The following is a 14355-nucleotide window of genomic DNA, read 5'->3' as shown; positions in this document are numbered from 1 at the left end:
GGCAGGAAAGCTGATGTTTCGGGTCTAGACCCTTCTTCTGGGTCTAGTCCCAAAACGTCAGCTTTCCTGCTCCTCTAATGCTGCTTGGCCTGCTGTGTTCATCCAGCTCTGCACCTTGTTATCTATGTAAAGAGGAAGTGTTTGGTTAGGCAGACAGTATAAGAGAAGCTATAGTGGCGAAAGAAAGAATGACAGAAAAGCAAAATGATTATTCTGTGTCTTTGCTGAAGAAGATACAAGAAACCTCCTAGAATTAGATAGGTGACTAGTTGGAACAAGAAGTTGAAGGTAATGATTATTAATAAAGTAAGTTCCTTGATAGTTGCGTGACAGGCAGACAGTGTGGTAAAGAATGCATTTGGCATCCTCGCCCTCATTGCTCAGACCCGAAAGTATAGGAGTTGGGATGTCATGTTGGGGTTGTATAGGACTTTGAGGCCGCTTTTGGAATATTGTGCACAGTTCTGGTTGCCTTGCCATAGGAAGGATATTATCAAATTGGAGACGGAAAAGAATTAAAGCATGTATTCAGGACTGGAGGGTTTGAGTTTTCAAGAGGGGCTGGATAAGATGGGACTTTTCTTTGACTGGAGCGTTGGAGGTAGAGGGGTGACCTAACAGAGATTTATAAAATCATGAGGGGGATAGGGTGAATAGCAAAAAGTGAATGGCATACAGCGGGGGAGTTCAAAACTAGAGGGTATAATTTTAAGATGAGAGGAGAAGGATTTAAGGGGACCTGAGGGTTAATTTTTTCACAGTGATTTGTATGTGGAATGCACTGCCAGAAGGAGTGGTAGATGCAAGTACAGTTACAATTTTTAAAGACATTTGGACAGGTACATCAATAGGAAAGGTTTAGAGGTAGATGAGCCAAAAGCAGGTAACTGAGACTAGTTTAGTTTGGAGATATTTGGACAAGTTAAACCAAAGGGTCTCTTTCTGTACTGTACTGACTCTGTTGCTTTGGAATAAATAATGACACTGAAGACTGATCCTGTTTGAACATTTTGGAGTATAGAGTGAGTTGTGGAGGTAGTGGATGTGTAAATGACCATGAGTGGGTAATATATCTCAGCCTCCTCCAGAGGTCCGGGTCAATGGCAGTCTTTAGCCAAATCACTTCACTCCACGTGATGATAAGAAATGGCTGGAGATGTTGGATACTGCCGAGACTATGGGCCTTGCCAATATCCTGAGCAACAGTCCTGAAGACTTAACCAAGCTGTTCCAGTACAGCTACAACACTAGCATCTATCACCCTGATATAGAAAATAGCCTGGATATGCCCTGTACACACAGCAGGACCAATCCTGTTTACCACGTTGCTAGCCTATTCTTGATCATCGTTGAAGTGATGGGGGTCTCATCAGTTGTATTAAGCAGTACTTGCTCAGCAATAACCTGCTTACAGACTATCAATTTGGGTTACAACAGGGCCATTCAGCTCCTGGCCTCATTAACCTGATTTGGTTTAAACATGGACAAAAGGACCAAATCCTAGAGATGACGTGAGAGTGATTGCCATTGACATTAAGGCTACGTTTGATCAATTGTGAAATTAACGAATGGCAGCAGAACTGGGGTTGTTTCGAATTAGGAAAACTCTCCACTGTTTAGAGTCATACCTGGTGCAAAAGAGGATGGTTTTGGTTGTTTGTCAGTCATTTTGGCTGTTCAGTAGGATTTCCTCAGGGTTGTGACCTAGGTCCAACCAGCTTCAGGTGCTTAATCAATTATTTTCACTCTGTCGTAGGGTCAGATGTATGGTTGTTCAATGATGAATTCACAACAGAGTCATACAGCACGGAAACAGACCCTTAGGTCCAACTAGTCCACGCCGATCATCTTCCCAAATAAGACTGGTCACACCTGCCTGCATTGGGCCCGTATACCTCCAAACCTTTCCTATTTAGGCACTTATCCAAATATCTTTTAAACTGCGTACACCACTTCCTCCAGCGGTTCATTCTACATGGTAATCATTCTCTGTAACAGCGTTGCCCCCTGTCCATTTTAAATCTTTCTCCTCTCACCCTAAAAATGTACCCCCTAGTTTTGAATTCCCCACCTCAGGGAAAACAAACTTTGCTGTTCATCTTATCTATGCCCCTCATGATTTTGTACACTTCTACAAGGTCAACCCTCAACCCTCTACGCTCAAATGAAAAAAAATCTCAGCCTATTTTTACAAATCAAACCTCCATTCCTGGCAACATCCTAGTAAGTCTTTTCTGAACCCTCTCCAATTTAATAATATCCTTCTTACAACAGGGCAACCAGAATTGCACACAGTATTTCAGAAGAGTACCCTTCACCAACGTCCTGCACAGGCTCAACATGATGTCCCAACACCTATACTCAATGGTCTGAGGAATGCTATTCAGCACAAACGGACTTGAGAGTCATTCAGGATTCTCTTAAGGTTAACATGCATGTTCAGTTGATGGTTAAGAATGCAAATGCAATTTTGGCATTCATTTCAAAAAGGCAAGAAAATGAACAGGCATGTATTGCTGAGGCTGTGTAAAGTTCTGGTCAGACTGTATTTTGTGAGCAGTTTTGGGCCCTATGTCAAAGGAAACATGAGCTAGCACTGGAGGAGGTTTACAACAATGATCCTGGAAACGAAAGGCTTGTCAGATGAGTGTTTCTGGACTGTGGTCTGTACTTGATAGAGTTTAGAATGATTGCTGCAGTGTCTGTGGTGGGGTGGTTCTGATCAGGATTTAAGGATACTCACCTAGCAATTCCATCTTCAGCCTCCCTACTTCCTCAACACTTCCTGTCCCTCCACCTATCATTTCTGCTACATTTGGAGATGACACAATGCGCTCAGTTCCTTCATCCAGATCATTAATGTATAATATGAATAGTTGTGTTCCCAACACTGACCTCTTTGGAACTCCACTATTCACTGGCTGCCATCCGGAAAAAGACCCTTTATCCCTACTCTGTTTTCTGCTCATCAGCTATTTTCTTGTCAGGGCCAGTACCTTGCCCCTAACAGCATGGGCAATTATCTTTCTTAGCAGCTTTGTCAGGGGCCTTCTGGACATCCGAATAGATCATGTCCACTGGCTCTCCTTTATCTAACTTGCTGATTACCTCCCCAAAAAATTCTAACCAATTTGTCAGGTATGATTTCGCCTTGACGAAGCCATGCTGACTGCACCCTATTTTACCATGTTCTTGCATGCACTTCGCAATCTCATCCTTAATGGGCTCCAAAATCTTACCGCCTATGATTTCCTGTACTTAAATCTGTTTGTATACTCTTTAAGTACTTTAATTGATCTAACCTCCACAAGATTCTGAGGTAGAGCTTTTCCAAACATAGACTACCCTCACGGAGAGGAAATCGGATTCAGAATTGGCAGAGTTGTAGGAAGTGGCTGGTGATGGTTGAGAAGTTGAGTGCAAGGCTGTGTACAGTATTGTTTCCTCGCTCATGATTCCCCCCGACTAATGGATCCATCTCAGTATCCGCCCTGTCATGCCCCCTGAGAATCTAGTGTGTTTTAATCAGTTCATTCCTTATTCTTCTAAACACCTTTTGAATACAGGCCCAAACCATTCAGAATCTCCTCATAAGACAGTCCCTCCATTTCTGGAATCAGCCTCGTTAACCTTTTGTGGACTGTTCCCAATGCCGGTATACCTTTTCTTAGCTAAGTGGACTGAAGCTGCCCAGAGTATTCCAGGTGAACAAGTTAAAGTTGTTGCCGTTACAGAAGCTGGAGGACACAGATTTTACACAGTTTAGTAAGGGGTAGCAGGAAATGAGGAAACTTCCTCATTTTTTTTTAATCAGCCTGATCAGAGAAATTATTAGACACCTCAGGAGCAGATGGGACTTGCTCTTGGGTCTCTTAATTCAGAGGGAACATGACCACTGTGCCATGATGGTCCCTGTAATTATTTCCATGGACTATGAATTCTATGGATTGTTCCAGTTCCTTGTAGATATTTTCCACTTATCCTGCTCAGATGTGTTATGAGGGACCTCTGGAGCAGGTGGGACTTGAATGTGGGCCTTCTGGCTCAAAGGTAAGGACATTGTCACTGTCATGAGAACCTTCCCAGGAAAATTATTTTTTAAATGTAGTGAGTTATAATGTCCTGAAATTTGCTGTAATGAACTTGGTGAAGCTGAGCCAATCGACAATTTCACAAGGATATTGGATAGAAAATTAGTTATGCACTTAAGGGGAAACAAACTTGTATGGCTGTAGGGAAAGAGTGGAAGAATGGGACTTAATGGGTTGCTCTACATAGAGAGACCACATGGAGTCAATGGACAGAATTACCTCGCTGCGTGGAAACGGTTCTTTAACTCTGGCTGTCGTTCAGAAACATTTGGCCGGATTTAGGTGTTTTACAGAATGTGTGTGTGTGAGAGAGAGAGAGAGAGAGAGAGAGAGAGAGAGAGAGAGATGCTTATAGCTGACTTGAGCAAATGAACACTCAGATTTTGGTCTTATAAATTGCTGCCGCTTCGAGGCACTGTTGACAGCAGGTGTGACCTTCTAGTTTGTCGGACCTATTGGCCTTGTGCCAATCATCTGCTATGGCAAGCAGCCTCTACCACTCATACAGACAGGGATTTAATTGACTATAGGAAGCAGCTGTGTAATCTTCTGGATGAAGGCCAGCAAATATCCTCCAGAACTAAAGGAGATTATCTGCAATCTTATTGGATGATTAAGTGATCACGTGAGTGGAATGGCTGTATTCACTTGTGCTTTAACACAAGGAAGGGTGGGAAAATGGAGGTATACAGTGCTTCAGAAATGGGGTAGGTGAAAAACAATTTTTAAAATTAAAATTATTATGTTTTATTGTCAAAATGACATATATAATTGTATTACTGTGTTTGTATTTACTCCTAAACGGGTTTGTTATTGCAGCAGATTAGATATGGCTTTATTTTGTGCACATCAGCTTTTCCTGGTCTGAAAAGGAGGGTTGGGAAAGAATGGGGCATTGTATTCTGTAAACGGTTTGATATTGGTACGTAAGCAGTAGACAGTGTCTCCAGAAACTAGAAAGGAACCCAAAAATTTTAAATGAAATGCTGAATGAAATCTTGGTTTATTCTGGTTTGGAATAAAGAAACTATTGCTGATTTCTTGATTTGAGAAAAGCTTATCAGGTTATGTTGCAGTTGTGTGTACTAGGTTTTGACGCAGAGATTGATAAAATTGCAATTTGTTTCTTTTTCATTGATCTGGTGGTCATGTACCTCAGATAACAAGGTGTAGAGCTGGATGAACACAGCGGTTTTTTGTTTTATTCTCAGAATAAGGTATTTGTGTTTTAATGATGCCTTGCTGTGTCTTTATAGCGACAGAATGAGTGCTCATGGTGGGTGCTTGCAATCATAGCTCCAAAAGCTGCGTAACAGCTAATGTTGGTGCATTGCTGTTTTAAAACACATTGGAAGTCAGGTTTAATATGTTGCAGTGGAAACCCTATTAAAGACAAAAATATTGTGTATGACATTATTTGAACTCAAATGAAGCTATGTTTGAGTAAATTATAGTATGAAGTGGATTTATTGGAAAGGGAAACAGCTGCTGTGATCTTTATTCTATGAAATAATACAATAGCTCAGCTGAAATCTGCACTTTGAACTGAATGTTCAGAAAATCTAATTAAATTAACTATGAATTGTCATTAAAAACACAGGATTTTCCATACTTCGTTTCAGCAACGTAACACAGAATCTACAGTAACCCAGTTGTGTGCGCGCTCACGAGTATATTCGACAAGCCTTTTCAACCCCAGATATTTTCAGATTCTGTTTAAAATGGAGAATTTTTACATAAACCTGCAGAGGAAAGACTTATGAGCAGCCGAATTGCAGTGTATCATGTTAGAATTTTTACTGTAGTGTTTGGTTTTGCTCAAGAATATTTAAGGTATGTGGTTAAATTAAATATGTTGAAATGGTTCCTCCCCTCAACTGGGTTGAAGAGATCATCCAAAATTTAATGTACAATGTTTTAATATCTTTTATACATAAGAATCCCAGTTGTATTTGGTACTGTTTGAATACACCAAAAAAGCTGCAGGAATTGAGGTGACTGCAAATCATGAAGTGCAGATGTTGTGGTTCCCTATAACAAACTTAGTAATTGATATATGTTGACTTGTCTCAACAACTGAATTTTCTAGCCTTGCAGCAAGTGAAATACTTACTGTTTGTATATTTGAGTAAAATAAATCGAACACATCAATTTAGAGTAAATTGTATAAGGGATCACTTTTTTTTAAAAAAATCCTTTTGTCTTGAAGGGTCTGACTATTGCTCAGGTATCATTCTAGAGATGAGGGCAGGCCAGGGCGTTATATTCAAGTAGCTATGTTTAATTATTGCTCGAGATTAGGCTGTTCTCAGATGGAAGGAATCTAAACCAATGTTGATCCTGCCTTCAATGTTCAGTTGCGTACTTTGTGGCAGAATGGCAGTAAGAGGGAAAGCACAGCCCCACCTCCACCCAAAGAAAAAATTGAGACACTAGAATATTCTAAACTCTTCACCAGCAAAGGTATGATAATATCGCCTAGATTTAAGGTTTGATGCCTTAATGCCAATTGTAAATTTTTTTGTTTGAAAAATGTACTTTTTAATAAGTTGAGTGCCATTTGGCCCAAGATTCTGTGAAATTCTATATTTTTATGGGCAAGGCTAATAATTATGGCTTTGTGCAGGCCAGCTACTGAACTGGCAAAATACAATTATGATATTTTGAAGAATGGTTAGTCCAAGCATAAGTTTACATCAGTTTTTGGGATTGCATTTGCCCTCAGTTCACCCTCCAGGAATGTCCCTTTGCCTTTTTTAAACCTTAGATTCTTGTCTTGAAGTTTCTCTCTAAGGCCATGAGAGTCTCCCAAGACCTTGATTTATTAACTAACCACCTGCAGGTGCAAAACAGGATTAATACTCCGAACTTGTACTGTGAGCAAGCACTGAGTTTGAAAGTAAAAGTGAAATTGCATTTATGTAAGGCCTTTCATGATGCCAGAATTTCCCAAAGTACAGCTAATTAAGTACTTTCAAAGTGCAGCCACTGCTCTAATATAGCAAACAGTACAGCCGATTTCCCTGGAGCATGGTGTTTCTCGCTGGGGTGCTAACCAGATATTCCACTTTCTGATATTAGTTGAGGGATCAGTATTGACTAGAGTATCAGGTAGATCTCTTGCTTTTTAAAATAGTGCAATGAAATCCTGCACCAGAGAAAATATCTGGATTCTTACTTTAATGTCTCATCAGATTAGAAAAATCATTGCATTTGAACTCGACCCGTGTGTCTTGTCACTTACTGCCTTTGGCTGGAGGAATATTTTTAAACTCAATATTGTAGTTCCTGAATTGAGTATATTTGAATTCTGCTTCCTGATCTACCTGTGAATCAATATTCTACACTTAAAATTATATCCTTTAAGTCTGTGATACTATTTTTGAGGCCATTTTATGTGTTATGTAATCTATATTAAAAAGATAATGGATAGTAAAACCACAACATGTTGGAAATAGATTGGGGCAAGTAGTACCTTTTTTAAAGAGCCTGTTAAAAATCACAGATACTTGAGTTTTGCTGTGGATGTTAAATTTTGTTGCCGCGTACCTTTGGGCGTAGATAGGCAAATTCACAAGTTGTGGATACGCGGATACTTAGGATTTAGCGTGTTTATTTGATTTAGTGTGAATTGACCTGGTTATGCCGCAGCTGTACAAAACTCTGGTGCGGCCGCACTTGAAGTATTGCGTACAGTTCTGGTCACCGCATTATAAGAAGGATGTGGAAGCTTTGGAAAGGGTGCAGAGGAGATTTACTGGGATGTTGCCTGGTATGGAGGGAAGGTCTTACGAGGAAAGGCTGAGGGACTTGAGGCTGTTTTTGTTAGAGAGAAGAAGGTTGAGAGGTGACCTAATTGAGACATATAAAATAATCAGAGGGTTAGATAGGGTGGATAGGGAGAGCCTTTTTCCTAGGATGGTGACAGCGAGCACGAGGGGGCATAGCTTTAAATTGAGGGGTGAAAGATATAGGACAGATGTCAGAGGTAGTTTCTTTACTCAGAGAGTAGTAAAGGAATGGAACGCTTTGCCTGCAACGGTAGTAGATTCTCCAACTTTAGGTACATTTAAGTCATCATTGGACAAGCATATGGACGTACGTAGGATAGTGTAGTTTAGATGGGCTTCAGATCGGTATGACAGGTCGGCACAACATCGAGGGCCGAAGGACCTGTACTGTGCTGTAATGTTCTTAAAAAAAATCATAAGCAAATGAGTCTCCTAATACTGTTTACCACTTTTAATGGTAGTTCTTTTTAAGTACAAACCTGATTGCACCTCCATTAAATTTCTCATCTGAACCAAAAATCCTCCTTTATACTTATAGCCAATATTTTTCAATGGAATGCTCCAATTAGACTTAAATACACTAGCTGGTCCAATGATAAAAGCAAATGAATAGTTTTATAGTAAGATTGCTGTTATTATTTGGCATCTTTAGCAAACACATCAAACCATGGCTCCCTAGAGCAGAGTAGTCCCTGGAAACCCGAAGTAGTTAACTGATTTATTTCTGTGCGAACAGTTGATCTTAGGTCACAGGACTGCTCCTTCTCAGCAGTGAATTTGAGAACAGGATTGAGCCCACTAAAACACATACCTGGAGATTATTTCCTCTCCCGTTTGAAGAGATACCGACAAAAACTTGCTTTCACAACCACATCACTCTTCCTCAACAATTGCTGCCAATTCTTAGTAATCCCACATAGGTTCCAACTGAAATTTCAACCTTTGGAGTTTCAGATCCACCCATGGTTACAGATAGCAGGCTTCCTCAAATCTTGAGGTTCGCATGTAGGTTACAGTGATTTTTCTTCATTCTGTTTCAGAGCTGTGCTTATTCAACTGTTTCATCCTTCAACTCAGCCAGCATTTCAATAGCTTTCTCCATGTGGTGTTGAGCATTGTAAGTTCTAATAGCTTTTGGATGTCAAACTCTTCATCTTCCTTCCCATTTCCTTTAACATTCTCCAATCTTAATTATGTTTTCACTATCCCCTTTGATCCTGAATGACCAAAAAGAATGAAATTATGTTGATTCGCTCTGTATATAGTAAACTTATTCCAGAAGATTTTTAAAATAGGTTTTATTTCTTACAGGGAAACAGAGTTTGCATAAATTAAAAGCAAAATACTGCTGGTTCTGGAAATCTGAAATGATGAGAGAAACTGCTGGAAAAACTTGAAAGATCTGGTAGTGTCTGTCGAGAGAGCAACAGAGCTGGTGCATCGAGTCCTGTATGGCTCCTTTTCTTTCTTCCCCTCTCAACTCAAACGTCAGTAATGGCAAGAGTACTATTCTGTTATAAAAGGCATGATAACAGAATACTTTGGAAAGTATTGAGATAGCACGAACTGCAGATGCTGGAGTCAGAGATAACAAAATATGCAGCTGGAGGAATACAGCAGGCCAGGCCACATCAGAGCAACAGGAAAGCTGCTCTTTTGGGTTGGGTCCCTTCTTCAGAAATGGGGAGGGGGAAGGTGAACCCAAAATAGAGTGGGGGTGGGGGCTGGGAAAAGTAGGTGGATGGTGATAGGTGAGTGCATGTAGACAGTGGTCAGGATTGGTCAATGAGGCAGGAATGGCAGATAGGTAGGAGAGAAAATGGACAGGTTGTCAGGTTAAGGAGGCAAAGATGCGAGGAAGGGTTAGTCATGGGATGAGGCTGGGAGTGGCCAAGTTTAGGCTAATCCATGTTTAGGCCAAATGTCTACTGCATCTGTTGCACCTGATGTGGCCTACTCTACATCAGTGAGACTAAGCAGAGACTCAGACCATTTTTTAGAACATCAGCACTCTGTACGTGACAAAACAACAATACCTTCTGATCGTGAAACATTTTAACACCCCTCTCCCAATCCTGGGTGACGTGTCCGTCCTGGGACACCTCCAATGTCACAGTGACACCACCTGGAAACTGGAGGAGCAGCACCTCATATTCTGCCTCAGGAGCCTACAACCCGATGACCTAAACGTGGATTTTACCAGTTTCAAAATCTCTCCACTCCTGGCCTCATCCCATGACTAAGCCTCCCTCTCATCCCTGCCTCCTTGACCTGACACAACCTGTCCATCATCTTCCCTATCTATCTGCCACTCCCACCTCACTGACCAATTCTGACGACAGCCTACATGCCCTCACCTATCACCATCCCATCTACTTTCCCAGCTCACCCCTCCTCCCTCTATTTATTTCAAAACTCCCCTCCCCCTCCCCATTTCTGAAGAAAGGTCCTGACCTAAAAAGTCAACTTTCCTGCCCCTCTGCTGCCTAGCCTGCTGTATTCCTCCAGCTGCACACTTGGAAAGTATTTACAGGATTCAACGTAGTTGGCATGGATTTGTAAAACATGTAAAATCCCAGCAGGCTGGACAGACCAGATGCAGGAGATGTTTTCCCCCTGTTGGAGAATTGAAACCGGGTGGTCATAACCTCAGGATGAGGAAATTTTTCTAACTCGGATGGTAATCAACTTGTATAATTTGCTCCCACAGAAGGCTGTGGAGGCAGAGTCACTGAGTAAATTCTGTAAAGATATTGATAACATTTTAGACATCAAAGGCATCAACAGTTGAGATGGCAGGATAATTGCTACCAAATCTACAGAGAGGTTCAGCCGTTATCCTATTAACTGGCAGAGCAGATTTGAAGGGCTTAATACCTACTTACTCCTTCTCGTTTTTGTTTCTATATCCCATCTTTCTTTCCTTTTCTATTTTTCTCTGTTTGTCTTTGGTTCCGATAGAGCTTCTTCCCTTCTCTAATGTTTGCTCTTTATTGAGCCTTTTTGTTTTACTCATCAAGGAAACAAACCATTCATGAGATCTGACATGTAGCAGTGATACCTATGCGTCACTAATCCACAGGACAAAGCAAGTGCAATATGAAGAATGGGTTAAGAAGTCAAGTTTGTGAAGGTTATCAAGAAATGTACCATTCAAGCAATTATTGAGCAGTTGTCATTCTGGAACACATGTCCTAACTCTGAGTGACAGCATATTAGTTCACACGTGTATTCGATCCCTGATTCACACCGAGTGGAGCTATATGATGGATGTTGATAATATTTGAATAAAGAGATTTTGTTTACAATGGAGGATTCACCGTTTGGAGGCTTATATTGATTAGTCAATGCATCTAGTAAGTTGTTGAAAAATTTGAAGATTATTCCATTTGTGTATTATCTAGTCACAAGCTTCAGAAGATACTGAGAATGGTTACAGAGATAGTAGGAACTGCCGATGCCGGAGAATCTGAGGCAACAAGGTGTAGAGCTTGACGAACGCAGCAGGCCAAGCAGCATCAGAGGAGCAGGAAAGCTGACGTTTTGGGACTAGACCCTTCTTCAGACGAAGGGTCTAGACCTGAAACATCAGCTTTCCTGCTCCGTAGCCTGCTGTGTTCATCTAGCTCTTCATCTTGTTATCTCAGATTCTCCAGCATCTGCAATTCCGACTATCTCTGAAACAACTTCCTTTTTCCATACTGATTGAAGCTATTACAATCTAATTGCATGTTTTAGTTAATTTATATTTCCATTCTATTCCCCCTTTATCAGTTTCTTCTTTTGCTGTGGTCTTATTTTTCCCAATGTTCAAACTTACTTCCATTTCTCACAACTTTATAAGCCTTTTCTTTTAGTATTACATAAATCATAAAAACATCATTTGTTTTCCACAGTTACCCAGCTCTTTTGGATGGTTTGTACTTTGACGGAATGTAATTTATGTAATAATCTAGACCCTTCTTCAGAAATGGGGGAGGGGAAGGAGATTCTGAAATAAATGGGGAGCAAGTGGGAGGCAGATAGAAGATGGACAAAGGAGCAGATAGGTGGAGAGGAGACACAGGTCAAGGAGGTGGGGTTGGAGCCAGTAAAGGATGAGTATAGGTGGGGAGGTAGGGAGGGGATATGTCTGTCCATGGAGGATGGACGGGTCGGGGGCGCAGGATGAGGCTAGTAGGTAGGAGATGGGCGTGGGGGTTGAGGTGGATAGTTGGAGGACAAGTTAGGGACGCAGGTCTGAGCTGTGCTGGTTTTGGGAAGCCTTCAGCGGTGGGGGGAGATTTTGAAGCTTGTGATATTGACATTGATACCGTTAGGCTGCTGGGTCCCCAAGCGGAATATGAGTTGCCATCCCTGCGACCTTCGGGTGGCATCATTGTGGCACTGCAGGAGGCCCAGGATGGACATGCTGTCTGAGGAATGGGAGGGGGAGTTGAAATGGTTCGCCACTGGGAGGTGCAGTTGTTTGGTGCGAGCCGAGCGGAGGTGTTCCACAAAGCGGTCCCCAAGCCTCTGCTTGGTTTCACCAATGTAGAGGAGGCCACAACGGGAACAGCATATACAGTATACCACATTAGCAGATGCGCAGGTGAACATCTGATGTGGAAGGTCCTGTTAGGGCCTGAGATGGTGGTGAGGGGAGGTGTAGGGAAAGGTGTAGCACTTGCTGTGGTTGCAGGGAAAAGTGCCGGGTGTGATGGGGCTGTTAGGGAGTGTGGAGCGGACAAGGGAGTCCTGGAGAGTGTAGTCCCTCTGGAAAGCGGATAAGGGTGGGGAGGGAAAATTGTCTTTGATAGTGGGATCGGATTGCAGATGGTGGAAATGTCGGACGATGATGCGTAGGATCTGGAGGTGGTGTGGTATGTGATGACGAGGGAGATTCTGTTTTGGTTATTAGTGCAGGGAGGGGATGTGAGGGATGAGTTGCGGGAAATGCGAGAGATATGGTCAAGGGTGTTTTCGACCACTATGGAGGGTAAGTTGCGGTCCTTGAAAAACGAGGACATCTGGGATGTTTGGAAGTGGAATGCCTCATCTTGGGAGCAGATGTGGCGGAGTTGAAGGAATTGTGAAGAGGAGATGGCCTTTTTGCAGGAAGATAGGTGAGAGGAGGTGTACTCTAGGTGGCTGTGGGACTTGGTAGGCTTAAAATGGATATCGGTTTCCAGGTGGTTGCCAGAGATGGAAACAGAGATGTCCAGGAACGGGAGAGATGCATCGAAGATGATCCAGGTGAACTTAAGGTTGGGGTAGAAGGTGTTAGTGAAGTGGATGAACTGTTCGAGCTGCTCCTATATTGAGAATAGTAATTGTTTTATCAGGATTCTGCTCTGCAATTTGGTGACAAAACTGTTGACATGATTTACCTATTTATTTGTACGTGTTTACTTTGTAAAATGCAATGGGGAAACTGCAGCTAGTTTTCTCTTGGATCTACTTTGTTTTCAGTTCAATTTATTGGAGCCATTTTAAGTCAAAACAGGAAAACTGTGAAATAGCTGATTAAAACAATGCAGCATTCCATTTTATACATTCCTTGGATTCTTAATTCCTGCCACAAATCTTTGAGGAAATGGCAAGAAATAATGATCAGCTGATGATGAAAGACGATATTTAGGTATCATTTTGTCACTGCAGTTAATGTTTTAAAAACTAGATGTAACTCTTGGCAAAGAGGAGTACAGCATTTATTTTACTAAGCAATTTGTCATTCCAGTTAGCCTAGTTTGTGTCTCAAGTTAGATTTTAGTTAATGAAGCCTGTAGGTGCAAGGAAATATAGATTAAGAATCAGAGATACTAATATTATACTGATTTTGAAGTAAAATATATCCCTGCTTTGAACACTTAGAGCTCCCTGTCATATTGGGCAGTGTTCCGAAGATTTTGGTGAGGAAGGACATTGAGCATCTGAAGGAGAGGAACGCGAGTTGGCTTTGTGGATGTGTACCTTTTTAGCTAGTAGGCAGTTCAGTTAGGAGTTCTGATCGTATGTTGCTTGTCCTGACTTAGAGTAATTCAAACATGTGCTGTTTCAAGTTTCTTTCATTTGCAACACTTACTTTCTCTGCAGCTGGTAAAATTCGCTGCTTCTTCAGAAAACATTTTAAGATAAATGGATGAGCTCTTGTAAACAAATGTTCGTTAAGTCGATGCCTTGGTTAAAGGGATTGTTTCACAAGCAAAGGAAGCACAAGTTAGACTTGTACTAGTTTTAATTTAAAAGAATGACAGGTCTGTTCTTATTGAAACATAAGATTTTGAGCAGCTATGACAATGTGGATACTGAGAATTCCTTTGTAGGGGATTCTGGAACTAAAGGCATAATTTCAAAAACTGGTAGTGATGGTCTCATTTCAGGTGTGGATAGAATTGGAATTTCTGCTCTGAGGGTCAGAGAAAGCCTTGGAATTTTCAACCTCCTTGAGTTGTAAAGGTTGAGTCATTGTGATAGGTGGTTGAACTGTAAGA

The 14355-nt window shown here is 41.5% G+C and overlaps 1 protein-coding gene across 3 annotated transcripts in view; it reads left to right on the top strand.

The window, feature by feature from the left end:
• Positions 1-14355, top strand: part of apc (APC regulator of WNT signaling pathway) — a 177809-nt gene that overhangs the window by 44655 nt on the left and 118799 nt on the right. The window contains exon 1 of one of the 3 annotated variants that reach the window (XM_048526850.2): positions 4505-4798. The exons of the other annotated variants lie outside the window; for them this stretch is intronic. The gene's annotated coding sequence lies outside the window, so the exon portion shown is untranslated. Of the gene's footprint in view, positions 1-4504; positions 4799-14355 lie in introns of those variants that run through there. 3 annotated transcript variants of the gene reach the window in all.

This window comes from Stegostoma tigrinum, chromosome 3, assembly GCF_030684315.1.
Source record: "Stegostoma tigrinum isolate sSteTig4 chromosome 3, sSteTig4.hap1, whole genome shotgun sequence".
Taxonomy (NCBI): domain Eukaryota; kingdom Metazoa; phylum Chordata; class Chondrichthyes; order Orectolobiformes; family Stegostomatidae; genus Stegostoma; species Stegostoma tigrinum.
The sequence above is the reverse complement of the archived record's forward strand: the minus strand, read 5'-3'. Positions and strand labels throughout refer to the sequence as shown.